At 40.2% G+C, this 27,078-nt stretch overlaps 1 long non-coding RNA gene across 2 annotated transcripts; it reads left to right on the top strand.

Annotated features, from left to right (window-relative positions):
- The first annotated feature begins 5,106 nt into the window (after positions 1–5,106).
- LOC133385791 (uncharacterized) lies at positions 5,107–26,948 on the top strand. 2 transcript variants are annotated; one of them, XR_009762958.1, is made up of 4 exons: positions 5,107–5,161; positions 25,374–25,425; positions 26,250–26,336; positions 26,522–26,948. It is a non-coding gene; the product is annotated as an uncharacterized LOC133385791 (long non-coding RNA). The 2 variants fall into 2 exon arrangements; XR_009762959.1 differs by lacking the exon at positions 5,107–5,161 and adding an exon at positions 14,440–14,517.
- The last annotated feature ends 130 nt before the right edge of the window (positions 26,949–27,078 follow it).

The following is a 27,078-nucleotide window of genomic DNA, read 5'->3' on the forward strand; positions in this document are numbered from 1 at the left end:
TTTGGTGATGGTTAAGCTATTTTGTGTCACTATTAATGCACTGCTGATTTTGTAACTCCACAAGGAAAAACAATTCTAGAGATAGTCATGTTGTACAGTGCATGACCACATGGTTGATCAAGAGAGATCAGCAAGCACAGGAGAATTCTACAAGGAGGCAAAAAACATAACCCCATATCCAGCACCGCATGGTACCATTAGTGCTTCTCATTGAACATACTCTAACAATGTGCTATGAATGGGCTCAGATGCACAAAAAATACCAGAAAAACTTTCCATATGACTTTTATTTAACTTTAGTAGAAAGTGAATAAAATCCAACTCGTACATCCTCATGCCTAAGGATTCTGTTTAAATCACTGATATCCATTCATGTATCTCTCGGGGCAAAATTTCCTGTAGTTGTGAGGATTCTGCAATATCCCAGAGGCTTTAAAATGCCTTATTTCCTACCTGCATGCTTGGAGCTTTCAGTCACTTTCAGTCTGATAAAGTTTCAACTGATACGGCTGTGATGTATAGATATTCCCATTAACTAGGTGAACTACAGCCTGGCTAGAAGCTATACTGTCCTGGGCATTCACTTTCATTTATTTCTGTTAGGCAGCTTCCTAAGTTTCATTTGGAGAAGCTACATTTATGGGAATGGAGCATTTGGGTCCTTTCAAATTTCATGAGCTTGGCTCTGTGATTCTTGATGTCAGTTTAAGAAGAAATAAATTCAATAAACAAGGACTTTAAAAAAGAGAAAAGAAAACAGAGAGCAAAATTAGTGTGTGGTTAGATTCAACCTCTACATATTTTTTGAGGATTTCTGAGAATGCCAAGTTAATTAGCTATCATTGATCATCATGTTTTGAATTTGCTGCATAGTTGGGAACATTAACAAGGGTACCTTAACAACTTAATGATTGAAGATGTTTCCCTGATACGCTGAATTCGGTCTCTCCACCCTCTTGTCATGTAACCCCAATCAAAGCTGAAAAAGGAACACTCCTCAGCAAGCAGTGAAGGTGGGACCAATGGGTGTATCACCTTTTTGTTTGGTTGGTTTATTTATTTTAAAAGGGCCCTTTTAATTTAAAAGAATGATAGATTGTTTTTAGAATTTAAAGAATGGCAGTTTGTTTATAGACTAGGTAAATGTGTTGTTAAAAATAAAAAGTCTAGCAGTTTGTGCCCTCCTCCCCCAGCAGAGATAGTGGTCCAAACCAGCTATGACAAATCCACATATTTTCCTCATCTGAGGGTGGATTTTTCAAGATTGCTGCTATTATTAGGGCATGATCCAAACTCTGCTGCTACCATCAGGGCTTTGCAGAGCAGGAGAGCCACTGCTGTATCTGCAGCCTTGCCATTCTCAGTAGCCTTTGTAGAAAACCGGGGGGGGGGGGAAGAGACAATTGGGACTAATACTTGCACCGGCTCCAGGCTGGTGCAGGGACTGGGTCTGGGTTGGTCTTGATTCTGGCCAGCAATGGCTGTGAGACTGGCTTGAGATCCAGCAGATGCTCCGTTTCAGGGCTTCCCACTGGGTTCCACTGGCAGGTATACTCCCAAGTAGGCATTCCTCCTGCCCACACATTCAGCAGCCAGGAGGAGGCCAGCTAAGCCAGCTGACATGAGCAGAATGATGCCTCCATTTGATCCAACACACATACCCTGCAGCCTTGGAAGTTGGGTTGTTCTGTCAAGAAAAAAAAGTCCCCCTGTAGCTGCTGTGGCCCTGTCAGCAATATCATGCCTGGGTACTTAAGGAGACTGTGAGATTTGAAGAAAATAGGAAAGGGTTGGTAAAAAAAACCCCACGCACAACCTGAACGCTCTGAAGATATGCAATCATTTAGTCAGAGGGGGTCTTGCAGGCCATCAAGTCCAATCACATCCCACCTCAAGCTATCAGATCAGTGACATAACTGACTTTTGCTCTTCACTATTCACATACCAGAAAGGTGTGCAAAAGAGGCTTGGTCAGCAACATCAGACCCTGAACAGGTAACCCTTCGGGTCAATGAGATTATCAATGCCCCAAAGGACCGTACTCCAGCTTCTTTAGTGTGGAAAGCGGTGACTGGTTGTTTCAGGCAATAAACCCTTCACTACCCTGGTGCCTCATCATTCTCATCATATGTACTATGTTTCTTCATTCCTTGAGCCCACTCTGAAATTGCCATTGTAACATTTACACGTGAAAAGCCTCAGACCTAACAAAGACAATATTTTAGGAATGAGCAACTGGCTAAACCACAATGGTTGTTGTTGTTGATTATGATAATTCTATTTCTTACCACCCTTCACCATAAGGTCCCAGAGCGGGTTACAGCAATTTAAAGATACAATGTTTAAAACAGATGAAGTTGTGCTGGTTGGTGGGGTATCATTACAACTAGGAACTGCAATTAGGGAAAGGTATGGGCATCTTGACAGACTCAGCCACATCTTCCAGATGTTTCTGAACTACAACTCCCATCATCCTTGGCCAGTGGCTATGCTTGCTGGGGCTGCTGGGAGTTGTAGTCCAGCAACATCTTAAGGACCAACAGTTCCCCACAACTGCCCTACAACCCCCCTCCCGTAACCAATAAAGTTTTGGCCTCCACCTCAGCATGTGTGCAGTTCCTGTTTCTTAATAACAGTACTTCAGCCTTATTAAAAAAGTTATAGAGACACACACAATTTTGAGAATTTTCTTTTCAGAAGGAAATTGCAAATTAATTCAATGTAAAAGCTTTTCAACCTCAGTTAAATAGTTTTGCTACAGATGTGAAGGGTAAGCAGCATAATTACACACACACACACACAGAGGAGAATTTTCAAGAGGAATAGCAAATTGTTGAATTTTGAAGTTGCCTAATAAACATCAGTGATTGTTTCTGTTTAAGTAGCTCCTTCATCTAATCCCCAAAACGTACTTTTACACTCAAGCTAGTACCAAATGCAAATTAAGACTCCATGGTGGGGAGTGAGAGGAAACGATTTAATTTTTTTAAAAAAAGATAATGTAAACATTTGGTTACCTGCTGAGCATTTGCACCTGGTCTGAATTTCATCCTCTGTGGGGATTAGCCTCTGAAAATGAATTAAAAACCATTCAGACTCATTTGCATATTATTAACTTTGCCAAATTCCTTTGCCACAAATATCTGCATAGGAGTGTTCTACCAAATCGTAGCATCGTAAATTGTAACTGGCCTCTTCTGCAGCAGAATCTTGCTCAGGCTGGAGGAGAAGAGAACTAGAAAGAACAGAACACCAACCAGCAACAAAACCTCAGCACAGTAGTGGGTTCTAAGCTGAGTGCCATGTTCAATGGAAAAGACAAAGTGCTGTCAAAGTTGTTTGATCCTTCTGTTAAACGGTACAAATAATGGCTTGTCAGCATCAGAACAGTGATAGCCAGGCACTGTTAACATGCACTTGAACAGCAGGAAGAACTGTAGCCTTTCCAAACCTTCTTTCTATGAAGGGTCATCAAGAGACAGCTGCTTTGATCAGTGCTCAGGAGAGAGGAGCTATTCTGAAATTTATTTTTAATTTTGTGAAGAGGAAAGTTTGAGGCTGTATATGCAATGAAGTGCCAAATTTGATGCAACATGCAATTGACTAAGGTGTTGAGAGTCATTCACCTTTATTTCTTTTTTGAGACATTAAAAATTACTTTATTTGCAAGAGCCTTCCAGGATTTATGCTAGTTGTTATGATAGGTAGCAGTTCCATCTTACCAGACCTTGCCAAGGCAAAAATATTCTCTGTCTTAGATGCAAAGGATGGGTATTGGCAAATGAAGAAAGCAGCCACCTTACTACATTTTGGACCCCAGAAGGACATTATAGGTGGCTGAGAATCCCCTTTGGAATAAAACCAGCAGCAGAAGAGTATCAGCATCACCAACAAGATACACTGGCAAGTCTCAAAGGAATCAATGTAATTGAAAATGACATTTTGGTATATGGCTGTGGAGATTCAATGGAGAATGCCATAGCTGACCATGATCGCAACCTCATCTTTCTCCTGGAAAGGGCGAGAAAAGTTACTCTGCAACTCAATAAAAATAAGATGAGGCTACGACTGACAGCAGTACCTCATATGGGACACCTCCTAACATTGCAAGGCTTACAACCAGATCCAGAAAAGGCGAGAGCTATCCAGAAGATGCCTAAACCATCCAATACCAAATCTCTTCATCAGTTACTGGGATTTGTTAATTATCTGACTAAATTTCTTCCTTGCCTTTCTGATGTTTGTGAGCCTCTCAGACGGCTATTGGACATGGGTGCAACTTGGATGTGGCTACCTCAATATGATGCAGCCCACCAACAGATCAAAGACTTGGTTACTAGACATCCTGTGTTGAAATATTATGACATGAATGAAGATGTCACCATCCAATGTGACAGCCTGTTGGTTTTGCAAAAAGGACAGCCTGTTGGTTTTACATCAAGGTCTTTATCACAGACTGAACGGCATTATGCCCAAATTGAAAAAGAATGCTTAGCAATAGTATTTGCTTGTGAAAAATTTGACCAATATATACAAGGTCAGAAATGCATTAAGGTTGACAGCAATCATAAGCTTCTAGAAGTTATTTTTAAGAAGTCATTGCCATCCGCTCCAAAATGCCTCCAATCCATGCTTCTTAGGCTACAATGCTATCCCTTGAAGGTACAATATAAAAAAGGAGCTGAGATGTACATAGCCCTCAATAGAATATCTTCATTCTCTTAACACCTTAGCAACTTAAGGAATAAAAGGATGGGAGCCCCTCTAGTGGGTCACTATAGCCAATGTCCACATTCCACAGCCGATCTAAGATTTTGGGTTTTGGAGAAAGTGCATGGAGAGAATGAAGATATTCTATTGAGGAAAGAGTTATCTTGGATATTAACTTTAAAAACAATGACCCCAACTGGTTTAAATGAAGATTTTGAACTTCTTCCCCTATTGTAAATTTTAAAAATTTCCCTTAGTCCCTCATCTGTTTCTTGCATCCAGGTGTTAGCTGTTCCTAATGTAAAAGGGAACATTATTGTATTCACCTGCACCTTGCCTTGGGTTGCTTGTGTATATATACAGACAATCCATTGTATTACTCATTGAGATGTTTGATATTGGTACAGTACAGAAAGCAATTTGCTCGTCTTTTAATCTTACAAGCTATTATGTGAGTACAATACTGTTCAAAAGATTTATATTTATGTATATTATTTTATATGTGTGTAGAACTAATTTGTCCTCTGTGTTTGGTTTACCATAGCCCCTGATGAAGGCCTGTAGATAACAGTCTGAAACGCGTTGGGTTTTATCAAAAATAAAAGTTCCCATTTTCCAGCATCTTGGTCTCTCTTTTTGATTGGGACTCAGGATAAAGCAGCTTCCTGCGAAGCTGGAGATGAAGAGACAACTATTCTGGTGTTTCATTTGTGCTAAATCCAAACAATAATAGCAGAGCTCATTCACATGAACATCTGAAGCTGACTTGACTGATTAGTGGTGGCCAGTTAGGCAATTCACTCAGTGAAGCCATCTGTGGCTGCTGCATGGAATTCCCATCCTTACCTTTAGATGCTGGAAGGCAATGGTGAAGGTGGTAGCATTGTAGGTAGTACTGTGCAGTGTATGGTTGCCAAGCTGATAATCATTCCTGCTAACACCAGCAGCGTTTGCCTGTACTGGGGTTACTATCAGCAACGTTGTGCTTGCATGGTGGTAGCTGCAGTGTGCGTGCAGGCACACCCACACCCACACACCCCACACCTGCCTTCAGTTCACACCCAGCCAACTCAGTGAGCACCAGATAAACATATAATGTGGGGCTCCCTTGCTGGATCAGTGTGTATGTAAATATGAAAGGGACTAAAACAAATTATGTATAAATAGCTTCATGGCTTTGGGAATGCAGTTCTTAACATTAACATCATAAAGCTTTAATATGCCTTAAAGACAATATGCCTTAATCTTCACTTCCAAATGCTGCATTTGCTGATACTCACACTTACCTACTTTTGCTTTTCTCTTTGCACTTACTGTCCTTGTGTGTACCATGTACAGTGGTTACATCATTAATAATAATAATATGTCAATTTAAAATATGTTTACTGATCCATTGACCATTACAATAGTAATAGCAGCAGTAGTGGTAATTAGTAGAAATAATGCAATGTTTATATCATCATTGTCATCGGAGTGGTAGTGAGTGGAAGTAATTCAGCAGTTGTATCATTGTAGCAGTAGACGTCATTGTACAATGGTTGTATCATCATTGTAGTATGGTGTTCTACTGTAAACAATTCATAAATGAAAACAACAGCAACAACAATAGCAGCAGTGGTACAGTGTTTTCATCATAATTATGGTAGTAGTGGTATTACAGTGTTTATATCATCATCATCATTATAGTAGTAGAAATTATGATAGAAATAGTAGTAGCAGTAACAGTAGTAGTAGTAGCAACAGCAGTATAGTAGTACATCATAATCATAGTAGCAGCAGTGAAAGTAGTAGTGGTAGTATAGTGGTAAGATCATTGTAATAGTAGTAATAATAGTAAGAGAAGTAGAAGTAATACTGTGGTTATAACTTAATTGTAATAGTAGTCCTACAATGGTTACGTTATCATTGTAGTACAAAGAGGAGTAGCAGCAGCACTGGTTACATCATAATCACAGAAGTAACAATGGGAGCAGTACAAATAGTAGTGTAGTATAGTGGTTACACCATTATCATTGCAGTAGTAGCAGTAGCACAATGTTGCTTATGTGAGCCATGAAGGATTGAATTCTAAAGCTTTTCTTGTCACCATGTCCAGGCATTCACCTTCCGTGTTAAATCAACATGTTAGGTGGAGAGTAAGGACAACCACACTGACTCTAGCCACATCCACACCAGACATTTATTCCACAGTCATGGCTTCCCACAAAGAATCCTGGGAAGTGTAGTTTGTGAAGGGTGCTGAGAGTTATTAGGAGAAGCCCTATTCCCCTCATGGAATTCCAATTCCCAGAATTCTTTGGGAAAAGAGGCTGAGTGTTAAACCACTCAGGCTATTGGAATTCTGTGAGGGGAACAGTAATCTCCTAATACCACTCAGCACCCTTCACAAACTACACTTTCCAGGATTCTTTGGGGAAACCATGACTGTTTAAAGCGGAATAAATGTCTGGTGTGGATATAGCCTCTGTCTCCTCCTCCTATCTTCAATGCCCTCTACAAATTGGAGGCCAGCCATCTGCAGCAAGGAGCATGGTCTGCTCTTGTTGACTCCCTGTGCTATATTGAACCTTAAAATGTGTTTCTTTTAAACAATTCATGCTTTCTTACAGAATATTATGAGCAGGTAATTAATCTGTATTTAAGTTGGTGATGATGTAATTGTTTTGAGTGGGGGGGGAGTCTTCATCAAGACAGTTCTGGCTTTATTAGCACTTCAGTGTGTGTGTGTGTGTGTGTGTGTGTGTGTGTGTGTGTGTGTGTAAGTGTAAATCTTTCTTTGAATTCATTTTCAAACAAAGAAGAGAAATTGGGTAATATCTACAGCAACCCTTATCAGTCTTGCTTTAATGCAAGTTAAGCTCTTTGGCAAATGAAACCATTCCAAGCAAATAGGGCAGAATAACTCTTAATCTTTCTCTCTGCTCAATTCTTCTGAGCTAATGATTAGAGACAAATGTAGGTGAGGCACAAACTCTGCATGCCTGCATCACATAATTACACTCAAAAAGTTTTGTGTTGCCACCTTTGTATGTCAATGGAAGAAAGCCTGGAGCAGAGTGGAGCAAATTATAATTTCTGACAATGATTTCTGAGGTTTCTGTTTTCCTGTAATCATGATGATGTTTATATAAGTAACATGAAAATTAACGTTCCAAACATCACAGTGCAGAAGTGAACAGTTGGTGTTTTCTGGAAAGCATTTAAAAATGTCTGTTGCTTTGGCAGTGCATTCTAGCATGAAAGAGAATGAAAGATGTGGGTGGAAGGTCTAGCTGGATTTGCTCAAGTCTGCAGATAATGAAATGTGTGCAAAGTTAAGGATAATTGTTTGTCAAATGACTGTCTGTGAATTTCTACTCCTGATGTGAAAATCACATGTTTGTCAATGCAGATAACTGCACAAAAAAAAGCCACATGCTTGAGAATATTATCATCAGATCCATGACAAAAGCAACTAGATGTGCAAGGTGATGTGCAATTAAGACAATTGTGGATAATAATATGCATCTGATGCACAACATGCACAACAGTGATTCACATTTCCATTGAACTGCTTAGAGAGATGTCTGCATTTGAATGGGGAACATGATGATGTGTGATGAAGCTAATTGTGCATAATCATACAAATGCAATACACGTTTTTGTAGATATGTGCCTTGAATATGTCTTGCTAATATGTGGAAAAGTGAGAATATGTGCAGACATAATAGCAGGGACAGGGAAACCCATGGTGTAGAGATAATTTATATGGTGAGTAGGAATGGGCGAGAATTTCTTGTCATATAATGCATCTTTGCATATTATTTTCACTCATATATTTGTTTTTATGCACAATTTTCCTTATATGCGCTTTTGTAAACACTGGTTGGTTAGAAAACTGTATCACAAAATTTGGATAAGTGCAAATTTTGAAGGATGGCTGTGTCTAGGTTATATTGTTTCAGATTTGATAAATTTGGCTTTAAATGCAAACTGAACTGGATTTCTACGCCATCCCTAGTTGTGGTCCAGACATCAAATTCCTCAAGCATCCTTAACCACAACCTATGACAACCAGCCTATGAATATCTCGGAGAAGGTCTGCTATGCCCCTTCTTTGTGGCACATGCCTGAAAAGAGTTCACCAATAATTTTGTATTGTTTGCATAATTTTAATATTAAGCTAAGTCTGCTCTACCTGCTCCAACAGAGCTCCCATGGCTTTCCTGAGACTCTGAAGATAGTTCTCCATATGAGGTTTTGAAGATGGTTCTGCCTGTCAGGTTGTCAAATATGGGTTTAAGGAAATAAAATCAAATGTTTCCATAAGCTGAATAAGGCTTAGCTACATTAACAAAGAATTGTTGGGGGTGGGAGGGAAACATACAAAAACAGCTTTTGATATATGAAAAGGAGGTTGGGGAGCTATGAGATATTACAGGGACAAGAACTCTGTTCCTGTTATCTTTAAAGTACTTATCTGGCAATTCTGAGCAAGAATGTAGAAAACTGATTCTGTTTGGGTGTCTGGAGAATATTTATTGTTGGCCTTGTTAGGGATATTTTTAAACTACTGCATATAATCATGAAGAAACTGGAAATATGCTTTGTTTAAAAATTTAATGCACTATTTAATAAGTATGGTTTAATATCTCCCACTAACAAAAGAAGTCAAACACATTTAAAATTATATAAGCAGCGGGGACTAAAAAGGCATCCAGAGGTATTATGAACAGTTAAAGTATTTAGTGGACATGAGAAAATGAAATAAAAATGCAAAAATAAGGTGGCAATCCTATATTCAATTACATGGGAGTAAGCCCCATTGAACTCAATGAGACTTACTTCTGAGTAGATACATATAGGGTTATAAGAGAGATATAGTGTAGTTAGCTAAGATGTGAATGCCCAGGGTCATAGAAGACTAGGGTTTAGCTTTAAAGTATAGTGTAATAAAAATCTGGCCATGTTGTGATAACTTGGCTTAAAAGAAAAGAACAAAAAAACCCTCAAATCATTACCAAATCAATCCAAGGAGCATGGGGATAGGGGTGATCTGGTGGAAACTGTGAAGTTGACTTTCAGAAGTCCCTAACCAAAGACTGCTGAGAAAGCTTAGTAGTCATGGGATGAGAGGAGAGATCATCTTATGATGAATCAGTAAATAGTTAAAGAACAGGAAGCGAAGAGTAGGAATGAAATGACAGTTCTCATAGTGGAGGGATGTAAGACGTAGTCCTTCAAGGAGCTCTCTTAAGATTTGTGGTTGTTCATAAAGGATCTGGAATAAGGAACGAGCAGTGAGTTGGCACCAAATTGCTGATGGCACCAAATTATTTGGTGTGGGAAAACGAAAAAAGAGATTTGAAGAAGGTCCACAAGGATTGCTCCAAACTGGCTGAATTGCCATTGAAATGGCAAATGCAGTGCAATGTAAGCTAATGTAAAGTGATGCACACTGGGGCAAAAAGAATGTCCTTACTTCACATATACGCTAACAGCATCTGAACTGGCAGGATGTGGGATTGTGGTGAATAGTTCAATGAAAATGTTGACCCAGTGTGCAGCAGCTGTGAAAAAGACATATTTCATGGTAGGGATAATTAGGAAAAGAATTAAAAATAAAACTGTCAACATTGTAATACCTTTATACAAATCTATGGTACAACCACACTTGGAAACAGAAGTGGCTTGCCAGGTGGGGCAGAGTGACAATGCTAGCTTCCCAGCAGGTGTATCACTACCACTTACTTAGATGAGAGGGGCACGTGCCTCAACTCCCCCACCCACCCCGCCTCACCCCTTCCCCTCCTGGTAAGCAGCAGTGATGCACCTGCCAGGAAGCTAACATTGTGGCTCCAGGCAAGCCACGTCTGTTTGGAATACTGTGACATTGCCACATCTCAAAAAGCATATTATAGAGCTAGAAGAGGCGAGTAAAAGGGCAAAAAAACTATTCAGGGGCTGTATCAACTTCCCTTTGAGGAAAGGGGAGGCATGATAGAAGTGTGTAAAAGTATGTGTGAAGAAAGTAAACGGAGAGAAGTTTCTCTCTCTCTCTCTCTCTCTCTCTCTCTCTCTCTCTCTCACACACACACACACACACACACACACACACACACACACACACACACACACACACACACACAATTGGAAGCCAGTGACATGTAACGAAACTGAATGGTAGATATTCAAGGCTAACAGAAATAAGTGCTTCTTCACACAGAACATAGTTAAACCACCTCAAGATGAAGCAATGGCTATCCTTTATAAAGATGACCAAGCATGATTCAGTCCCAAAGCCAGGTCAGACCGCAGACAAAAATAGGTCCAGAATCTTCCAATTTATTTTTTGTAGCTGTGCTGCCACAACCCTCTGTATCACCTTTCACAAAAAAGGGGGTGTCAATAACTGGACAGTAGTTATCTACAACTATTATGTCCAGAGTGGGTTTTTTCAAGGAGTGGCCACCCCATTGCTTTCTTAAGGGCAGAAGGCATAAAGATACATTCACCATACCATGAACTCATGCAGTCAGTACCCCGAATCCTCTACCCTTACTAGCTTTAATCAGTCAAGAAGGGCAAGGGTCTAGATGGGATATGGTTGGCCTCATTCCTCCAAGCACCTTGTCCACATCATCAAGCCACATCAGCTGAAACAGATCCCACAGGATAGAATTGGATGTAGCATTGGACACCACAACTGGATTTGCATTTAAAGAAAGCAGCATCGAGGTCTCCATGGTGATAAGTTATTTTATCCTCAAAGTGCCTGGTAAAAAGAGTCACACACAATGCTGAATGATCATATATATATAATTTTAGTTTGCTTTGGTAAAGCAGTCTTTCCTTATAAAATAGAAGTCTCATATGATTGCTTTCTCCACATTTCCTCATCCTGTCTCCACAATGCATAAGTAGTCAACTTGAACACTAAACCTATGATCGCTAATTTGATTTATCTCACAACCTGCATCTGCTTTGCAATTCATCATGCACCTTAGTGGCTGGCCACAAATGCTCTTCTTGTGTGTTCTATCACGGCTCAAACATTCACATCAAGAGCATTTCAGTAACCACCTCTTACCCACAGTGTTGGCATGCAGAGAACTTTGCTTTCAAACATGAGGCTTATTGTGTTAGTTTAACAGATTAAACTAGCCCTTCTGTCCCAATCCCTAACATTCTTTTCACACTGCTGTTGTGTTAAGGAACTGTGGCTTTTTCAGCTGATATACCGGCATTTTGTGCAAATATCTGTCACACGGCTGCAGCGAACAGTATCTTATTTTGTCCCCCTCCCATTATACAAAGGTGCACTGTAATTCCCCAATGTGTAGGAGGTCTAAGATGTCATCCCATCGCCATGTGACCCCTCTCCCTTTAGCATCTGGCTTTTCTTTTTTAGTTGTATAGACACGGTGTGGGAAAAGGAGGAAGGGAATGCTGGTACAATTTTTTTCAAACAAAAAAAATAAATTGGTATGTGCATAAAGTGCAGGAACACATTGTATACTGGGATGCCTATCATGTCAGTGACTGCAGCTAGCAGCAAAACTCCTGCAATTTTCTGGGTTCCCAAGTTTGCAAACAGATTATTTCTGGAATCATTTATCATGAAAATTAGCACTAAACTTCCACTCTGTTCCACTAGAGTTCCAGAACTAGCTTTTAGGTCGTGTGAAAGGCCAAATAAAATGCACAAATTACCAGGCAAGAAATCGTGGGAAGAACAGAATAAAGTGCAGTGTGAAAGCAGCCTTGAAAGAAACAGCAGGGGAGTTTTTTTCCTGGGGTGAGGCCTAGGCAAGAGGAGGACACTGAATACTTCATTGTCAGGCACAGAACAGCCTCTCCTTGCAATGAATGCTGGAGTCATTATGGAGCATGTACAGGGAGTTGTGGCAGCAAGGCACCAAGACAACAAGATGAGGAAAGAGCGAGTTATGCCAGCCTCTAATGCAACGTGGAATCCTCCAGGTGTTGTTCAACTACAGCTTCCATCATCCCTAACCATTAGAATACTAGCTGATGAGAGTTGGAAGCTGAACTTCTGGAAGGCACCACATTGGCTGCTCCTGCTCCAATGTACCTGTTCTACCCTGCTCTTTGCACACATAACAAGCAAGTGCTTCACCAACCTCTTACTTCTGCATATTTGTCAATCTGTTGTTAGGACTTCCAGTCTTGTTCTCTGCATAGGATTCCTTTGTTGAAATCCATTCTTCATCCGTGGTACAAAGCATATCCACGTGATACAAATGTTGTAGAGGCAGGAAATGTCTTCCACTAGACTTCACTCCATGTTCAAAGTTAATGTATGAATTAGGGCCTTGTTAAAATAAATGATTCATATTAATGAGAACTTTAACTAAGACAGGACTGGGAATCAAGTCAGCATCTATGGATCCTATTATGTAGTGGTTAGCAAATATGAACAACCCACTTTGGACGTTGATTAAATGAAGGCTTAATTTGCCTCACTCAAAATTATTCTATAGTGTTATACCTCTCTGAGGAACTCATCATGCAGGTTACAATTCACTGGGGCTCTCTGGCCAAAGATAATTGGATGGGAATAGATAAAGGAGAAGACAGGGAAGCCTCGTTGTGAGCTATTTTCCCCATGATATTCAATACATAAAATGATTGCTTGTAAATGAGGCTGGCCATGCCACAGAAAACAGCAGAGATGGCAGAAGCATCTTCCATTCAAACAAATGATTGGATCCACGTTGACAACAAAGTACAAGCAAGAAAAAAGTTATATCTGTACATTCATTTAAACTTTGCCTCCCTACATATCTAGTTTCTCAACTGAAGACAATTTGTGACACATCTTATTCCTTCATTGTTATTCCTATGGAGGCACACATTTGCTGGGAAAAGTTTACAATGGTCAACCAGAAATATTTGTGGGGATGAGTACATTCAGTATAGTGTTTTCTACATAATAATCACATTTGTGAAGGGTAATATTCACTAGTGACAAGAGGCTCCGAATTTCTCACAAAATTGAACCCTACAAAGTGCCAAATTGATGGCAATCCTAAATGCGCCTCTGTTAGTACTTACTTATGGACAACCTGAGAGAAAACAACTTGAAATTCCATTCATTTTTTTTACTTAATTTTAATTCCAGAATGGCATTTATTTTGATTTTTTAGAAAAAAACCTAAATGTGAATCCTTGATTTTCTTTCTTGAAACCCACATTTATTATTTGAAATATCTCTACCAGTCTTCTACCATAAAGAGGGCTAGCTGGTGCATAAGAGCATTCATGAAAAAAAGGACCAGAGTGTGAGTGAACAGATGGACATCCAAACCCCCTTCCAGACACAATCATGCTAGAAAATGTACAGAAAAGAGCAATTAAAATGATCAAGATGCCAGAGCAGATCCTGCAAGCAGAAAGCATTTGGATAGTTTTATTCTTTAGGGGGAAAATATGTTTAATGGAAGCATAATAGAAATTTATGAAATAATTAAGAAAGTAGAAAGAGACATTTTCTCTCTCTCATGATGGTACGCTATCATCCAGTAGAATTTATTGGCACTGCAGTACTAGATTTGGGACAAACCAAGAATTTCTTCATAAGGTGCATAATTAACATATGGAATTTGCTTCAAGGCACTGGTTTTTTAAAGATTATACATTTTCATAGAAAATAGGTCATCAACAGACGTTAGCTACTATAACTGACTGTTACAAGGCAGTACATCTCTGATTAACAGATCCTGGGAAACAACAACAAAAGGTGACCATGATGGGGAATTTTGGGATCTAGGACTGGTAGTCCTTGAAGAGGCTTGAAATGAAAAGGTAGGTGTTTATTCTTTACAAGCGTACATAGGGAGAACCTCCGAGAGTGCCTGGTGAGGACTGCAATGAGGCACTGTCTGCATGGCTGTTTTATACAGTACTAAGTGCAGCATGTGACATCCTTGCACCAATCATACAATATCCTCTAAACATTACATAAAGGTTACACCTTTCTGCAGTATTTCTAAACCAATGAGATACCATTATTAAAATGAGCACATGTATATTCATAATTGGCAATCATCTCCTATTCCATTGTTCTACCGTCTTCTTGACTAATGTCAATCTGTCCCCTTGACTAATATTTCCAATATACCCATCTCCTTGACTGATGTTACTACTATTCTGCTGTCCCACTTTACTGATTGGTTTTGGGCCAGTTGAGACCAGTTACTATCAACCTTAACATAATACTGTTCTAATTGGTCTGCCATGCATATCTAGCACATAGCATATTCCATTGTTCCTGATCAGCCAGGCCTACCGTGTCCATTTATTAATCATATGTGGACATGTAACTGCTCAAGTCAGGGTTGTTAAAAGTTCACAGGCAGACCATACCTGTTGCATCCTTATGATTTTCCCTGGTTTCTACAGCTCTTAGAATATACTTCTTATATATCTATATAAGAAACATATGAGAATAGGAATATATGAGTTCCCCATAATATTAACTAAAACCTTCCATCTAACCAGCACATCCAGCACTTATTACATTCTCACTATATGCGTGGTTGCTCATAAACAATATACTCATTAATCAAACGTTAATCATACACACAGGCCTATTTGCTTCATTTCATGAGTTGAGAAGTCCAGGCTGAACTTCACTTGCCGCTCTGTGAGACTGGATTTTAGGGGGTCTCAAAGGCCTGTGGGCCTCTTGCTTAGTTCCTTGTGATTTTCTTATATTTCATAAGCATATATTTATTTTATTTTATTTATTTATTAAATTTATATACCGCCCGACTAGCAATAGCTCTCTGGGCGGTGAACATATACCTAATATCTATGTTTATATGTGTGGATATATAAAAATTCTCCATTAACCATCAGTACAATGAACTGTTTGAGAGCTTTTAGCAGCACCTGGTCACTACAGAAAGTAGAAGAATGGGCCTTGGCCTGATCCAGCAGTGCAGTATCTATCTGTCTGTCTGTCTGTCTGTCTGTCTGTCTGTCTGTCTGTCTGTCTGTCTGTCTGTCTGTCTGTCTGTCTGTCTGTCTGTCTGTCTATCTATCTATCCGCCCTTCGCCCTTCGCCCTTCGCCCTTCGCCCTTCGCCCTTCGCCCTTCGCCCTTCGCCCTTCGCCCTTCGCCCTTCGCCCTTCGCCCTTCGCCCTTCGCCCTTCGCCCTTCGCCCTTCGCCCTTCGCCCTTCGCCCTTCGCCCTTCGCCCTTCGCCCTTCGCCCTTCGCCCTTCCTCCCAGCAGGAGCCCAGGGCGGCAAACAGAAATGCTAAAAACACTTTAAAACATCACAAAAAGACCTTAAAATACATTAAAACAAAAAAAGTTAAAAACATTTTTTTAAAAAAAAGCTTTAAAAATGTCCCTACAGTTTAAAGTAACTAAATTTTACAATTAGATATGGTGGCATAATTGTCCTATAACAGGCTCAGATAAGAACTTTCAGGAAAACCCCTAATCCTCCTCTGTCTCAGATCAAAATCTAAACTGCAGAAGAATTCTTAGCTCTCATCCTGGTCATTCATGCAAGCCCTCATAGTCCCTGAAACTTCTTCCCTCAGCTCCCATCCCCATTAAACACTTCCCCCCTCCCCCTGGTTCTTCCAAGACCTATTGCAATTGTCAAGTTATATTAGATTAACATTGGGACCCGTGCTGGATAGCAGTCAGGGTCTGCTTACTACAAGATGTCACCATTACACTTCTAAATTTGATTTAGCTTTCCCAAGATGCTGTAACCCAAAGTTCATTTTCTTATTATACAGTCATGAGAGTGGCTGTATACTATAGTCTGCATGGATTTTTCGCATTCCGCAATGTTAAATTGAAAATACCCCCATGCCATTCTAATGCTTCCCATAAGCTCATTTCAAAACAAAACCTTAGAAAATGTATAGTCCCGAACTCCGAAACGCTTGCTTAACAACCCTCTAAATTTTCATGGTGATACACAAAACAGAGAGAATTGAGAGTTCAAAGTGTAAAAAGAGAAAAACACCAGATCACTTTTGGACTTTATTCTGTCAGAGTTCTCATAATTTGTTGAAATTAATTAATTTCATGGCTTCCCCCAAAGAATCCTGGGAAGTATAGTTTGTGAAGGCTGCTGAAAGGAGACTCCTATTACCCTGACAGCTCCAGTGGCCAGAGTGGTTTAACAGTCAGCTGCTCTGATTGAAGCTCTGTGAGGGGAGCAGGGCATCTCCTAGCATCTTTCAGCACCCTTCACTAACTTCAGCAACACTTTTCAACACTAAAAAAACCTCCCAAAACAATTGTGGAATAATGGCACTGACTATTCTGCACAGGCGCTCCCTTAGCATTTTGCCCAGGGCAAAAGCATAGTTGTCCCCCCACATTCTTTCTCCCTCTATATATCCTTTCCTCCAGGCAGCAGTGGAGGCTTTGTATTTCAGCTGCTAGGAGCTTGCGGTTGCGGCTCCCTTTTTTGCAACCTTCATTGGCGGCGGTAGCTTTGTATTTTTCGGCTGCGGCTCCCTTTTTTGCAGCCTTTGTTGTAGACTTGCTTAGCGTTTCTCGCTGTGAGGTTTTCTCCTTTCCGGCTCGCTACCATGGCCGTCAGGAGACCACTGCTGCACCTCTTCCTCCCGGCTCGTTTCTACACTCCCCTCAGCTCGCTACTGCGGCTGTGAGGAGGACGCGGCTGCTGCTTTCATATGCAGATCGCCAAGCATGGAGCCCGGGGTAACTGCCCTGATTCCCGGTGCCTAGGGGTGGCTCTGATTCTGCAGAATAGTTTCCAATGGACATGAGGAGTGTCTCAGTTTGCACAAGATAAAACAGTGGGAGGTGAAATATATTCTATAAAAATTCTAGGTGTGCTCTGCTTTTAATTGACTATGGCCCCGTTCCTTAAGTGGAGTAGTTTAAGCATAGCAAGTTCAAAACATGCATCTTGGGCAGGCCAAGTTTGTTTTTTCCAACAGCTAGAGTCATTGCTTAAGTAGCAATATATTGTAATCAGTCTGATTTTGCATCAAACTGCAGTTTCAGGTTCAACTGTTAAAACACCCAAAATAGAAATAGAACATAACCTCCAGTTTGAAACACAAAAGGCTGTCTTCACCATCATATGACATTGACCAATAAAAAGGCTTTGAAATTAATAAAAATAAATTTGACACAGATTTCTAGGATAAATAATGAGAGAAATATAATTTTCTTGATTAGATTCTCTGTAGAAACAGTAGTAACACAGAAAAGAAGCAAAGTAAGAAGAACACCAACAAACATACAAAAATATAATTCTCCATCTTTGGAGATGGCAGGTGTTGTCACCACTCACCATATGTTCAGAGGCACATGTTACCAAATTCTTCCAAACTACACAGGAAGTGGATTGGACTGTGAAAGACCAATCCAAATTGTGTTTGCATTTTGACAAATTTGTAGGGCAGTATGATATCTCGGAAAGGAAGTCAGGCCTTCTGTTCCCCAGGTGCATTTGCTATAGCTTCCCAATTTCCCTGCTTTTTAAAATTTGATAGAAATATCTGTTGGCTATAGGTATGTTCTTAAACCGCAAGGTTTTTTTTCTGACTATTAGTGAATATTTAATTGTTTGCTGCGATGGACCATTTAATGCCAAATTATACATTCTATTCTTGTTTTAAATAGTGATTCTTTTAACATTCCAGCACTTAACTGTGTAATTACACATTTCCCATTTGTTTACTACTCCATTTTTAACTTTAATTGATTGCATATCAAAACATCTTTATCGGACTTCCGGGAAGGGTGACTTAGCCTGTGCCTGCTTTTGAGACGGGCTCCTGCCTCAAAAGAAGCTTATTCAGATATATCAGTCAGATTTTTTTTTTTTTTGACTGATTAAACTTCTCCCGGGTAGGGAGAAACGAAGAGATTAACCTCAAAGCCTATTTTTGTTGGGACGACCAGATCTCATTAATTTATGGGACGAGGTCCAGCCGACGAAGGTGGGACGGATTTTCAACAACAAGCTCTATCTGATAAAGCGAACGTTCATCTTATCTTCTAAGAGAGAACGCACTAACAGGCAAGCACCCTTCTTTCTATATTTTTCTTTTACTTGACTTAAATTGTTGCTGTTTAAAAGAGATTTGCCAGATTGATCGGTTTTTGACATCTCACTGGGGAGCCATAACTTCTCTCTGCTACTCACTAATTAATAGCTTATCTCTGTTTTTGTTGCAAAAAGCTGTCCTGGATTTGCATTCTAAAGATATACACAGAAGAGGGATTTCTATTCCAGATTTTTATTTTGAAGAATATTATATTGTCTGAGACTACTCTCTTTTTGGTCTATTTTATTTTGACGAATCTGTTTCCTGACGACCGCCATTAATTGTTTCGATCCTGGGAACTGCATTTTGTTTACTTAAGCATGGAGAGATAAGGCTGTCTGCTCTGTTTATACTGTGATGTCACCAAGTTTGGAGTATTAACCCAATTGTTGCTGAAATAAGAAGTGGTTTTCCTATATTTTTCCTTTAAAATGGCAATTAAGAAAGTGGCTGAGAATCTGGAAATAACTATGTTTCAGAAAATAATGGATGAGATTGAGATAACGAAACAAAACCTGCGACAGGGTTGTAAGGAGCTGAAAATTGAATTGAGTAAAATGAAGCAGGAGATTAAAGATATAGGGGTCCCTGTGAGAGAGGTGACCCTGGAAGGGGTCCCTGTGAGAGAGGAGACCCCGGAGATTGGAACAAACGTGGAACAGGAAAAAGATTTGGAGTCTATGGACTTTAGAAACAAAATCTATTGTTTGGAGACACAGGAGATTAAAGACATAGGGGTCCTTGTGAGAGAGGAGACCCTGGAGACTGGAACAGGGGTCCCTGTGAGAGAGGAGACCCTGGAGACTGGAACAGGGGTCCCTGTGAGAGAGGAGATCCCGGAGATTGGAACAAACGTGGAACAGGAACAAGATTTGGAGTCTATGGACTTTAGAAATAAAATCTATTGTTTGGAACTCAATGTTATCTCTGAAGAAATTAATGAAGATTCTAGAGATAAAGTTATCAATGGCATGGATAATCTTCTGGACTGGATTGATGTGATGGAGCCCAATATAGAGAAAATCTATGGAATTAACTGCAGCCATGTGACAATGGAAAAACTTTCAAGAGATGACCCAGTGTATTTTGAAAAAAAGAATAGAGATATGATTTTACAGCAGTATTTCAGCAACCTATTCAGAATGGATGGCAAGAAAATATTTGGGATAGAGGTAATTCCCATCAGACTCTTACTATATGACTATGGCTTTGACAGCAAGATTATTATGGAATACTGATAATGGAAGATTGGATACTGAAATTACTGGACTTAACAAGACTACTGAAGATGGAAGATGGAAAATGGAACTAATAGGGATAATAGAACAATGGCTACTGAAATTACTGAACCTAACAGATTCTGATGTGATGGATTAATTGAAATGTTTATTTTGACTATGGTTATGACAATAAGATTATCATAATTAGTAATGAGATGGATTAATCGATATGCTTATCTGGAAAAAAAAATTGATAGATATATTTCTTAAAGAATTGAAACCTCTCTTTGACTTTTTGTGGAAAGAATAAAGTAATGTTTATGAGATTTGATGATTAAGTAAGATAACTACTGGAGGAAAGTGATTTTATAATATGACTTAAGAGACAGGATTGTTATATATTATAGACTTATAACTGATTTGATCTTTGACAAATGGGAAGTCAATATTTTACTCTTTATTTTTTATTTTTGTTTTTTTTCTTTTTTTTTTTTTTGTTTAACTATTTTTGATTTTGTTTTTTGTCTTTGAATGTTTTATGATTTCGTCTTGTATGTTTTATGAAAATCTGAATAAAAATTATTGAAAAAAAAAAAAAAACATCTTTATCAAAGCTGAAAGGAGAAACGGCAAAAAAATTCACTTTGCAGAACCTTTATATAATTAGGGTTTTTTTGTCATAGCCTCCCTATATTATAAAAATGTAGCTGCTTATTTCATTAAGGCTGCAGTCCAGTACAATTGTGGCCAAAGCCTTATGCATTGCTAAGCCCTTTATCCCATTCTTCTTAACTGCAAGGCTTTTGGAAGAAGTTTCAAACAGATATTTTTAAAAGCACAATTTATCCTTTATTCTCTCCTTTTTTTTTGGTGCTCCAAAGTTATTTGTTATGGGGCTCACCACATTTGCTTCCAGAACCCAGTTTCTTTTCTACAGTCTAGCCACAGAGCATATGACGAAGCAATAGTCATTTTTAATTGTGAATTGCATCTTGATAACTAACTAAATAAAACAAAACAGAATGCTTCTAAACATGTACTGTACAGAGCAACTTTTCTTCACTCCCCCCCCCAAACATGTAAAATTAGTCACAAGTTGTGCAGCATGCTATGGGAAGTTTACCTTGTATACTCTTTGGTTAAGTAGTTGCAATAGGTTACTAACATGAAATCACTGGTGACAACACCAATAGAGAGGAGGCTTCCTGCCCATACCTTGACCAATTCACACCATGTATCTATTATTCCACTTTAAACAGTCATGGCTTCTCCCTAAGAGACCTGGGAAGTGTAGTTTTTGAATAGTTCTGTTCCTCTCCCCTTGTCTCACAGAGCTACCATTCCCAGAGTTCCATGGAGAAAGGGACTGACCGTTAAACCACTCAGGGAATTGTAGCTCTGTGAAGAGAAGAGGAGTCTCCTAACAACTCTCAGCACCCCTCATCATATATGTATGGTGCGAATGTGACCCTTTTCATAGCAGAGGCAGATATGGAGGGTGCTGAAGCCACTACTGTGGAAGCAAGAGGGTTGCTGTTGCTTATTGGGACAGGGAAGAGAGGTCCGTGTGGTGCAAATGCTCTGGAAGAACCAATCCACCACTCCATGGTGCTCCCTGGCTGCAACGACTTTGGTTTTCTTTTTAAATAATCCTTCACTTAGCCAACCAACTTAAAATCCCAGACAAAGCAGCGGTAACGTTAAATTTGAACTCCGTCCCAATTTCTTCACCTACATGTTCAAACCAACCCAGTTCAGAGGCAGGATTTAGAATGTTACTAAGTTTAGAAATGATTCAAGATTTCACAGGAAATATGTGACGTACAGTGCCAATGTCCATTCACAGGTTCAGAATAGCTTATTCTCAGAACACTTTAAAGCACTTTACAAAACATGCATCAATGCTGAGGGGGGAATTGGAGTTTTGGGGTGGGGGAACAAGCCCTCCCTTGCTGCTCCATTTGCTGCTCATTCATGTGACATAGACTTCACAGTGCTGTCTTTGTATAAAAGTTAAAGCCAAAGCTCTAAGTCTGTTTTGGCCTGTAAAGGAAAATTTCCATACCAGAACCCCCCTTTTTTAAACCAATCACAGAAGGACCAATACCACATGGTTAGGGTAAATGAATGTTTATTTGATCTCAGGGGTTAATGTCTCTGACTCCCATGCTCGCTTCCTACTATAGCAAAAGTATTGAGTATCTTACTCAGAATGCTACATGGGCAAGAGATGCCACTAGTACAGTACATTGATACAACAACAACATTGCTGTTGTGACTCTGACCATATCCACACCACTTTAAATAGTCATGGCTCTCCCCTAAAGAATCCTGGGAACTGTAGTTTGTGAAGGGTGCTGAGAGTTATTAAGAGACCCCTACTCTCCTCAGAGAGCTACAGTTCCCAAAGTTCCCTGATAAGAGGGATCGATTGTTAAACTAGACTACTACTGTTACTAGGTTCAAAGGAAGCTGCTTTATACTGAAGCAGACCATTGGGCTATCTAGTTCCGTACTGTCTACACTGACTGGTAGTGGCTCTCCAGGGTTTTAGGTAGGAGTCTTTCCCAGCCCTACTTGGAGATGTTGAGGATTGAATCTGGAACCTTCTGCATGCAAGGCCGATGTGCTATCAAGGCCAAAGAGCTATGGCCCTTCTCCTGCTATCATTTCATGTACAAGACAACACTGTGAGTGAAAAACATTGATGCATTGTGTGCTAGTTTATCTCTGTGTTTCTTGCAGATTCCTCTGTGGATTGCTTCTCTTTGTGCCTTCCCTTTACATAGTGTCCGATGCTTAATTACATGCTGGGTTTTCCTCAGTATATTAACTCTGAAGCAGTTTTCATTACCCATAAAACTGCACCTTGCAGTTCACAATAATTGTTCACAATAAGTTTATTTTGACCTGGATAAAAGTCATTCCGTATATAATACAATCTCCAAGAAGGCCAACTACTGAAAGATTCACATTTGCAGCCTTAGCTATTTTATTGGCTGAGCAAAACGCAGCTGGTATATTGACTCGCACCATCCCTTCTTGCTATAATGAACTGGATTCCAAGCGTGCTGTGCAGCATATGGGGAAAACTGGTAAATGGAAAGAAAGGAAAAGGAATGGGCCGGGGCGGGGAGAAGCCTATGGTTTCCTCATACATTTGAGGGATCTAAAGGCACAACAGTTCTATTGCTGAGTCATAGTCATGGGATTTCTGTCTTACTGTTGATTCATTCCAGTTCCTTTGGCCATCCTTCTTTGGTCTGAGCAACAAGTTCTCTGGTTAGTTAGTAACCACAATTCTGGATCCAATGAGATACGTGGCATTTCTTGATTGTGCTGCAGCACTAGGGGACTGAAGAAGACCTGCCCTGGGAGTGAGTCTCTGAGCATCCGGGTGCTTGCTGCTCGCTCCTTTGGGGTGCTGTCTCTCAAGACAGCTGAAGTCCCTGGTAAGTGCTGCAAGCACTGGGACCCCCTGCCTGACCCTGGCTCCATAGAGAGGCTGCAGTTAATCTTGCAGCCTCTTGCATCAGCTGCTGGCTGGGTCAGAAGGCATAAAAGCCCAGCTGCCCTTGGGCGGTGGGTCTGCTGCTGGCAGGGTCTCCACTGAAGAGGAGCCCCTTAGGGAGTCCTGGGGGCGAGGGTGCTACCCTCTTCTATTACCTTTCTTTTGTTTGCTTTAATTCTCTGTTAAACCAATCTAGAGGAGATTGGTGGTGGGGAAGGCGTGTGGTGCATGTGTAGTCCCTGCAAAGGGTGAGAACCTGTGCATTGAACTGAATGATAGGAGAAAGTCACCAGATGCCTTCAGAGTGAGAGTCTGTAACTAGTAGAAGCCTGGCCCTCCCTGGGTGTGAGACAGGAGGGGGAGTAGATGGGCCCTGTGTGAAAAAGTTTGAATGGGTATGACTGTTCCCAATTCTCATAGAGGCCTTCTGGGATAATTGGCTCTAGCAGGCTTTGTTGGTGAGCTTGTGTTGGGTTCATATCAGGTGTTTAGGAGGAGTGTTAGTACGGAGGAGCATAGATGATGCCACCCCAATTTCAGTGATCACGGGTAGAGGGAAATATAGCCATGGGGATGTGGTGAATTACCACAGAAGATGAGGGCAAGGCTATCTGTGCCTTGTTCCTTACTGCCACTCCTCTCATGGATGGGTTCCTCATTGGTCATCTGCTGTGCCCACTGGCCTGTGTGTGCTGTTGTTTAACGCCAGATCGGTACACAATAAGACCACTCTCATCCATGATTTGATTGTGGATGAAGGTGCCGATTTGGTGTGCATTACTGAGACCTGGGTGGGTGAGCTGGAAGGAGTTGATCTGACCCAGCTTTACCCACCTGGATACTCAGTGCAACACCAGCACAGGATGCAGGGATGGGTGGGGGACGGAGTTGCTGAGGTTTGTTCTGTACAATATAGGAAATGGACCTTTAGTGTGGCGGCACCTACCCTGTGGAATTCTCTCCTCTTAAATATTAGGCTGGCACCATCTCTGCTATCTTTTCAGCGCCTTTTGAAGACTTTCCTCTTTCAATAAGCCTTTTAAGTTGAGACCTATCCCAGTCTGCATCTGTGTTAGAATTGCTTTTAACATGTTTTCTTTAATGTTTTTAACCCTTTTTTGAAAGATGTTTTTAAAGCTTTTAAAAATGTTTTTAACATTTTGTTTTAATGTATTTTAAGGTTTTTTTATGATGTTTTAAACTGTTTTTAGCATTTCTGTTTGCCACCCTGGGCACCTGCTGGGAGGAGAGGCGGGATATAAATCAAATAATAAATAATGACTGCTTTGCTCTGTCTCCTTGATGCCTCTGGCAGCTTGCAATGCCTACAAGCTTGTCCAAGCTTGACTTTGAAAAATAAACTGCTTTCAAGTCGATCCCGACTTATGGCGACCCTATGAATAGGTATTTCATGGTAAGCGGTATTCAGAGGAAGTTTACCATTGCCTCCCTCTGAGGCTAGTCCTCCCCAGCTGGCTAGGGCCTGCTCAACTTGCCACAGATGCAGAAGCCAGCCCCTTCCTTATCTGCAACTGCCAGCTGGGGGGCAACTGGGCTCCTTGGGACTATGCAGCTTGCCCACAGCTGCACAGGTGTCAGGGCACATAACCCCTGAGCCACTCACTGTGGGGGTGATCTTTAGCTGGCCCTTGACACCCAGGAGACACAAGCGGGAATTTGAACTCACGGACTCTGGCCTTCCAGCCAGGCTCTCCTCCTCACTCTGATGTTTTTCTTTGAAAGTAGGTTTACTGGAAATAAAAGAGAAAACTTCCAGGCTGTCATTGTGTATCAGCCAACTTTAAAAGCATGTCCTCATTTATATAAGCAAACTTTAGCATTTATTCTATGTTACATTTTTTTCTTGGCAGGAGTGGATTTTCAGCTATGAAACAGTGTGGGCTGGAAAAATTATACACAGTGGTAAGAATGTCTCTGTGAACGATCTCGTTTGTGAAAGGGTAGCTTGTCAAAATCTTCTTGAGATCAAATCCAAACTTCCTAATTTATTTATTTTTAATATGCCCTTCTCAAATAAATAATCATGCATTCCGAATACACTGCTTAAAACTGATAATATCTGCATATATAATGTGCTTAGAAGGTCAAATAATGCTTACTCATGTTTTACAAGCTCAAAGAGATCTTGCAGATATTAATAGTAACATTGACTTTTTGGACATTAACATAGCATTTAATTACTCAGATCTTATAAATAGCTTTGAAGAAATGATTATAAAAACTATGTGTAAAATTATTTTCATATTAATAGTATGCAGATCTGTGAAGCTGAAAGATATAACAAAAATAATCTAGTCCAATCCCTCAGGTTGTCATGACTATTTCTCCGCAGCTTGCTGGGCCTGCTGCTGCTGCTGCTGCTGCTCTCTAACATTGCTGTGATGGCCCAGAAGCAATTAGAAGGCTGTTGTCACACTGTAGTTTGCAGCACCATCAGTCAGCAAACGTCACTGCAAACTAGTGTGTGACGACACCTTAAAATAAATATATGTAAGATATTTGATACATAGGTCACATCCACATCACACATTTAAAGCACTTGTATACCACTTTGATAGTCATAGCTTCCCCCAAAGAATCCTGGGAACTGTAGTTTGCTAAAGGTGCAAACCTCATAGACCTACAATTCCCAGCACCCTTAAAAACTACAGTACCCAGGATTCTCCATAACTGTTAAACTAAAGAAGCTCATGATTCTTCCCCTCCCCATTTTATCTTCGCAACAGCCATTGATGTAGATTAGGCTGAGAGACAGTGACTGGCCCTAGATCACCCAGTGAGCTTCCTGGCCGAGCAGGGATATGCACCCTCAGGTATGTTTGTGTATTTAATTCCATTCTCTACTGGACTGTCCAGGATGAGTTTGGCAATATGTTACTACTAAAATTCTGGGGAAATGAGTCAAATTGTTAGCCATATGGAAAATAACAGGAATTGATCAGAATGGCGCAAACTAGGATGTCGAAAACTAAACATTTCTGCCTCTTCACTTTTCCAGGACATCACCAATCAGAAAGCTAAGGAATAATAAGCACCAGATCATTCTACAGTGATTGAGCAACATGCCAGGTTATCTCTTCACAAATTTGTTTCCAGTCTGGTTCTTGTAGATGAAGATGAAAACAGAAGTTAAGGGCAGAGGAAATTGCAATCCTATGTCTAGTTATGTACCCACTGATTTCACTGAGATTCAAACATGGTTACTAAGAGGCTAGGTTCAAGATGGAAGGATTACAACTGTTACATATTACTAGCATAATTTTTTAAGGCATAGAGCTATCAAATGGATTTAAGGTGCAATTGTCTCATAAATTCTGAAGAACATCATGTATCACTTTGCTAGATCTGACTATCCATCAAAGGTAAATTGTGAGGGTGCACTGCAAGATGTTTCCATTGATGTGACAATGAATCAAATCCGTCACCTGTCATGGTACATTATCTGATCTTTTGATCTTGTCTGATCATTTCATTATCTGTCTCCTGGAGCAATGAAATCATTCTGTTAAATATACAGTTAACACTTGTGAACAAGAATTCTCTGTAGAAGTCAAA

Source organism: Rhineura floridana, chromosome 5 (assembly GCF_030035675.1).
Source record: "Rhineura floridana isolate rRhiFlo1 chromosome 5, rRhiFlo1.hap2, whole genome shotgun sequence".
Classification (NCBI taxonomy): Eukaryota; Metazoa; Chordata; class Lepidosauria; order Squamata; family Rhineuridae; genus Rhineura; species Rhineura floridana.